This window comes from Phodopus roborovskii, unplaced genomic scaffold (genome assembly GCF_943737965.1).
Source record: "Phodopus roborovskii unplaced genomic scaffold, PHOROB, whole genome shotgun sequence".
NCBI classification, from domain to species: Eukaryota; Metazoa; Chordata; class Mammalia; order Rodentia; family Cricetidae; genus Phodopus; species Phodopus roborovskii.
In genome coordinates this window covers 5442303-5448502 of record NW_026125278.1, presented here as the reverse complement: position 1 = coordinate 5448502, position 6200 = coordinate 5442303, and the positions used below count along the sequence as shown (strand labels likewise).

Here is a 6200-nt window from a genome sequence, read left to right as displayed (position 1 = left end):
CAGGCAGCCTCATTTCCTCTCTAGCTAACACCAAGAGGTTTCTAGGGACTATGTGAGCCTCTGCTACACGGGGAAGGCAGCCCTCCACTGCAGCCCACTTCCCAAATGGCCCAATACTTGAACTTGTTTACTCTTACCCAGCACATTTTACTCTTTGAAGCATGTGTATGTACTATCTCTTTTGCCTCTTTGAAAGGGGTAAAGAAGCTTTTTCAGACTGAGGAAGAAGTCTCTACAGAGACTGGGAGTTACCTGGTATTTCCTGGCAGACTAGTAGTGACACTATGGAAACCCATTCAAATAAGATCCCCCCTCTCACCAAGAAAGTCGAGTCCTCCCACACAGAACAGAAGCCCTTCTGTGCTGAAAGTTTCCATAATGCTGTGCACTCAACAATGAAGGGGGAGGAGTTTAGCCTACATTTACACATCTGATAAATCGGACCTACTGCTTTCCAGGTCTAGAATCGCAGGTTGGACAAGGATTACAACATTCTCTGCAAACCCAACATTCCTAAAATGTAGATTTGGGCTATAAAAGCCAGTCATGGGGAACAATCTAAACTCCTGAGTAATGGAAAGATTAATAAGGCCACTGCTGAGTGAAGGCAATAATGCATAAAACATTACTATGCCACAAATGCAGTCAGTTCCTTCCACAGAAAACCACACGGGCATGCATTGACGTGTGGTTGCCTCCACTGTCACACGGTCCCTCAAAAGATGGGTGTGTATAGCAATTCTTGGGTAAAGACATAACGGAGAGAAAGGAGCATGAAAAACTAATTTTAAAGAGCAGAGGGTGTTTGAGACAGCATGTGTTTGCTTTCGCCGTGCTGGGGTTGAGCCCGCAGCCTTGTCCAGGGGAGACAAGAGCTCTAATTGCTCTGCTCGTCTACTCTTCTGAAGAAGGTAGGGTATTCTCGAGTGAAAAATCCTAAGAAGTGATGGCTTCTTTCTCTTGTATGGCTGTGGGACTTTGTGGGTTGGTTGTCGTCATCTTGACACAGTCCAGTCATACCCATACCGTGGAAGAGGGAATCATAACTGCAAAAGAACACCCCTATAAAAATTGTCCTGTAGGTGTGCTCGGGGCCTTTTCTTAATATTAAGGTAGGAGGCTCAGCCCGCTTGGGGGAGGGGGTGGCCATCCCTGGGTAGATGGATGGTCCTAGGTGATATAAGAAAGCAGAAAGGGTGTGGGCTGGGGTTTGGTGGGGGTGCTAGGGGAGGATGGGAGGGTGAGGGAACTGGGATTGACATGTAATACAACCTTGTTTCAAATTTAAATAAAAAAAGGAGGGGAAAACAGAGCTAGCAGACTGAGAGAGAGAGAGAGAGAGAGAGAGAGAGAGAGAGAGAGAGAGAGAGAGAGAGAGGGAGGGAGGGAGGGAGGGAGGGAGGGAGGGAGGGAGGAAAGCAGGCTGATCTCCCGTTACTCCTCTGCCCTGTGTGGCTTGAGCAGGAAGCTGACCCTGAGGTCAGAAGGGCCGGAGAGCTGGCCCTGCCCCCCACCAGCTGCAGCAGGCAAGCAGGCCCTCCTCCTCACCCGGGCAGCACAATAGAGCCAATCCCGCTGGCAGAGGTGTGGGTGAGCCCCCGCGGGAGCATGGGAGAGCTGTTCCCATTGCTGGTGGGTCATGTGGTGCACAGGCTGGGGGGGGGTTCCCCCCATCAACACCCGAGGCAGGTGGGAGAGCTGGCCCTGAGGTCATGAGTTCAAGAGCTGGCCCCGCCTCTCATCAGCAGCACAGAGGGGCCCCTACCCCAGGCACACAACAGAGCTGATCCTGAAGGTGTAGGTGTGGGAGACCCAACCCTGCGGATAGAGGCGCAACTGGCCCCGCCCCTTGCTCATTGCTTCCAGGGGTGTTATCTCCAAGGCAATGCAGGAGAGCTCACCCTGGCGGTGAGGACAAGGGAGGGCTGGCGGGCTGACCAACCCTGCAGCTGCCCAAGCCCAGAGCCAAGATTATAAGTAGGCCAATTGCAACATCCACCTCATCTGTGATCTGCTGGAGCAAGGGAGGGACCAGTCTGCAGACCCAAAGCTGCAGGATCTCCACAACACAGGGCAACAACAGAATAACCAAGAGGAGCTCCAGTGGGGTCCCAACATCAACAGTGCAGCAGAAGCAGAGGCCTTGAACCGGTGAAGATATGTGGACAAAAGGATTTACTGCACGACTCACTGTCACACTACAGCTTCCAATGATGAGACTGATTTTTTCCTTCTCTCTTTTTTCTTTCTCCTCTCTTAAATTTCTTTTGGGGGGAGCGGAGGGTTGCAAGGGCAAAGGGTAGATATGAAGGGAGAAAGGGAAGAAGGAAGGATGGAAGGAAGGAAGGAAGGAAGGAAAAAGGAAGGAAGGCAGGCGAGCAAACCCTAAGGACAAATCAACCAGCAGCGTTTCACCGTGGCCTCTGCTTTAGTTCATGTCCCCAGCCTCTGCCCCGACTTCCCACAGTGTTGGACTGTGGCCTGAGAGTTGTAAGCTGAAATAAACTCTTTCCTCCCTGAGTTACTTTTGGTAATGGTGTTTTATCACAGCAACAGAAACCCTAACTAGGAGAGACTTAAAACAGTTTCTGCCGATTGCTATGTATCAGTAACTACAATAATGAATTCGTTGACAGTTAAGTGTTCTGTGAACTACTGAAGTCCCACCGAGCCCGTTCCCATGTATGATACAGAGGAAATTAAACTTTAAACACACTGGCCATGCACCATGTAACAGTAACCTACAGGAGCCAAGAGAAGACAGCCAACCACCATTAATTTATTCAAAACACTGCTCAAGTTGTTCGGAAGCCCGGCTTTCCTTCTGGACTGGCTGCTAAGCTTACAGACCACGGGGAGCCACGTTGGCTGGCCAGGTATTGACAGCAGCTGATGTCAAGGCCTGCACAGGGAACCTCAGGTGTCAGGGTGCTAGCCCTAGACAGATCTTTTATTCGCAGCAGTCAGGGGCTACATTGGATTGAACTGCAGAAATGCAGCGGCAGAGAGCGAATGTGTAATTGGAGAGAGCACCACAAGCTGCCACAACCTCCTTCTTCAGAGCTGCTCCGCATCATGAGACCCCTCCTCACTTTCCTCCCTCCCTCCCTCTCTGGTTCTATGACTCGGGGCAGCTCACTAGGTCCACACTGAGCCTTAGCTTTTGCTCCGGCAAAATGAGACCCCGGTTCTATTCTCTCTGCCCTCCCTCCTCCCCCCTCTTTCTTCTTCCATGCCTCTGTGGTGCTGGTTCCTAGCTAGAAAGCCAAGTCTGGCCTGCTGCCTTCCAGACACCACACCCTGTGATCTTGGCTTCTGCAACCTGCTGGAATCCAGACTAGCGCAGAGCCCCTGCGGTTGCCCCCATTTCTACCCCTGGGCACAGCCTTTACAAAGGACGGGCCCAAGTTAAGAGCAGACACGAAACCACTCCAGGATGGCCTCTGAGACCCTGGTGGGAGTCCAGTTGACCTCAAGCAGAGAACGAGCGAGCGAGCGCTCTGGGCTCCAGGGGCAGCCTGCGCTGCATCCTCACCTGCCTCCTGCAAAAGCGCAGCTAGCATCGACAGGCAGGACTCCGTTGTCACCTCCAAACCTTGCCGAGCTGACTGACACAGAGGGTGTCTCCACCCCAGTCACAAGCCCCACTGACCTGCGGTCCGTGGTGGAGCCCCAGTGAGGCCAAACCGGTGCATCTCGCACTCTTCTACCCTCTGGGTGCCCTCCATGGCTGGCGCAGGTGTCCTGGGCCCCTACCCTCCCGCTTTGTGTCACCAGCGGCTGGAGCCATCGGGCTCCCTCCCCGAGCGAACGAGCGCCACCGGCGAAGTGACGACGTTCCCACGACACCTGATGCCCCGGGGCAGCGCTGGGCTAGGCTCACCTGAGGCCCAAGGTGCGCCGAGGGGCCACGGGCGGAACGGCGGGGACCCGCGGGGAGGAGTCAGGTCCTGCTAGCCGCAGAAGGAAGCCACACATCAGCGCAGGGTTACCCTCGGCTCCTCTGAGCCCGGCAGGCTCCAGCTCCAGCCGTCTGCCCTCCTCGGGGCCCAGACTCGTGACCCTCCTCCCCAAGGCTCGGGTTCCCTGCCACGCCCTTTGTGGGGCGGCCTTTCTCTGAGACAGGTGGGGAGGAGTGTGGCTGTGGTGCCGGCTCTCTCTCCCACCACGCCCCCAGCAGCCTATTCCCTGCGCTCCCATCCTGGGCTTTCCCCGGGAGCTGGAAAGTAGCTGGCAGGTGGATCACGAGGGGACCATTCCAACAGGTGGCATGGAGCTGTAAAGGCTGTGTGGGATACACACGGAGGCTCCCCTGCAGTAACCTGGCTCCCAGACCCGCAATACTCACCTTTGCAGACAATGTGAACACAGAGATTACAAGGAATCCATCCGGAGCCCTGGATCATCTATCAAAGGACGGGAAATGAAGGGCTGTTGACTCTCCCCAAACCAGAGGACAGAAAGAGCCCTGGGGAGCCCTGAGGTGCAATGTGAATACAACAAGGCTGAAAGGTAGTTTGCTTAGAAAAACATTTGCCAGCCAGCATTGGTGGTGCACGCCTCTAATTCCAGCACTCGGGAGGCAGAGGCAAGCGGATTTCTGTGAGTTCGAGGCCAGCCTGGTCTACAGAGCTAGTTCCAGGACAAGCTCCAAAACAATACAGAGAAACCCTGTCTCGAAAAAACAAACAAAAAAGAAAAAAAGAAGAAAAAAGGAAAGAAAAGAAGGAAAGGAAGGAAGAAAGAAGCTTGCACTCTTGAGGAACTGAGTCAATCCCCCAAATCCATGTGGCACCCACAATCCTAGTCCTGCAGGAGGTGAGAGACAGAGAGATCCCTGAGTTCATTGGCCAGCCTGTCTAGTCTAATTGGTGAGCTCCAGGCCAATGAGAGTCCTTGTCCCACTGAATTCTCAGTACAACACATCATAGGCAGTCCTCTGGCCACCACAAGCATGCATGTGTACCAGCATGCCACACTTAGGTGCATATGCCCATACATGCAATTTCCTTTTTAACTTTTATGTGCATTGGTGTTTTGTCTGCATGTATGTCTGTGTTAGCATGTCAAATCTTGGAGTTACAGACAGTTGTGAGCTGCCATGTGGGTGCTGGGTCCTCTGGAAAAGCAGTCAGTGTTCTCAGCTGCTGAGCCATCTCTCAGCCACCAAACATGTATTTTTCAAAAGTGCCAGACTGGAGGAAAACCTCCAGACATTAGGCACACTTGCTGCTCTAGCGGAGGCTCCAAGTTTGAATCTACATGATGGCTTACAACCATCTGCAATTCCAGTTCCAGCAGACCAGGTGTCCTCTCCTGGCCTCTGAGAACACCAGGTAGATACGTGGGGTGCACACATAAACACATAGTCAAAACACTTGTCCACAAAAATAAAATACACCCTTACAGCAAATGCTTGGGAGCAGACTTTTAAACTGCAGCCCCTTCTTCACGAATCCCTCTGAGACATTTAACATTGATTGACAGCAGGAACTTTGGCTAACTTTAACTACAACCACCTGAGATTTGTTTTCATTTATCACCTTATTTTCATTATCGTGGGGCATGAATACTTACCCCGCAGGGGAGATTCCATGATCACGAAGCTGGTTTTCCCAGGATGAGGCTTATCCAGTACACTCTGGATGTCCTGACCCCTGCGATTTCCCCAAACGTGGGAAACTCAATTCATAATTTGTGGTAGTGGGGGACTGTGTGCATGCTCTCCTTTGAAAAAACAAATACGTTTTAAAGTTGTAAAGTAAGTAGATCTCCCCAACAGGGTATCCCACAAACTACATCCAGAGCAGACCGACCATTCTGGAAACTTTTTTTTTCAACTCCTAAACCAATTTGCACAATGTATAACTGGAATTACCCTTTATTGTGTCTTTTTGTGGGGGGAAGTATTTTTACTCTTGTTTTGCAATGGAGGGCAAAAAGTTTATGCTGTTCATTAATCCAAATCCCCAAATCCCGAGTGTGACAGACAAGCTAGCTGTTGAGAGGATATAATTGGCACACTCTATTCTCAAGTGCAATTTGGAAGTATAATTTAATTACTAATGCCCTTATGTCTCTGCACAGTTTAACACTGTCTTCTTCCTTGGTGCAGCCGAAGTTATTATCAATGTAGCAAGAATTTGAAACACACAATTGTTCAGAAATGATCTGAATTGTGGGGAGGTTTGCAGAAATGA

At 51.5% G+C, this 6200-nt stretch overlaps 1 non-coding gene across 1 annotated transcript; it reads left to right on the top strand.

Moving 5' to 3' along the window:
- The first annotated feature begins 5569 nt into the window (after window positions 1-5569).
- LOC127230854 (U1 spliceosomal RNA) lies at window positions 5570-5732 on the top strand. The gene has a single exon (XR_007835233.1). It is a non-coding gene; the product is annotated as a U1 spliceosomal RNA (small nuclear RNA).
- The last annotated feature ends 468 nt before the right edge of the window (window positions 5733-6200 follow it).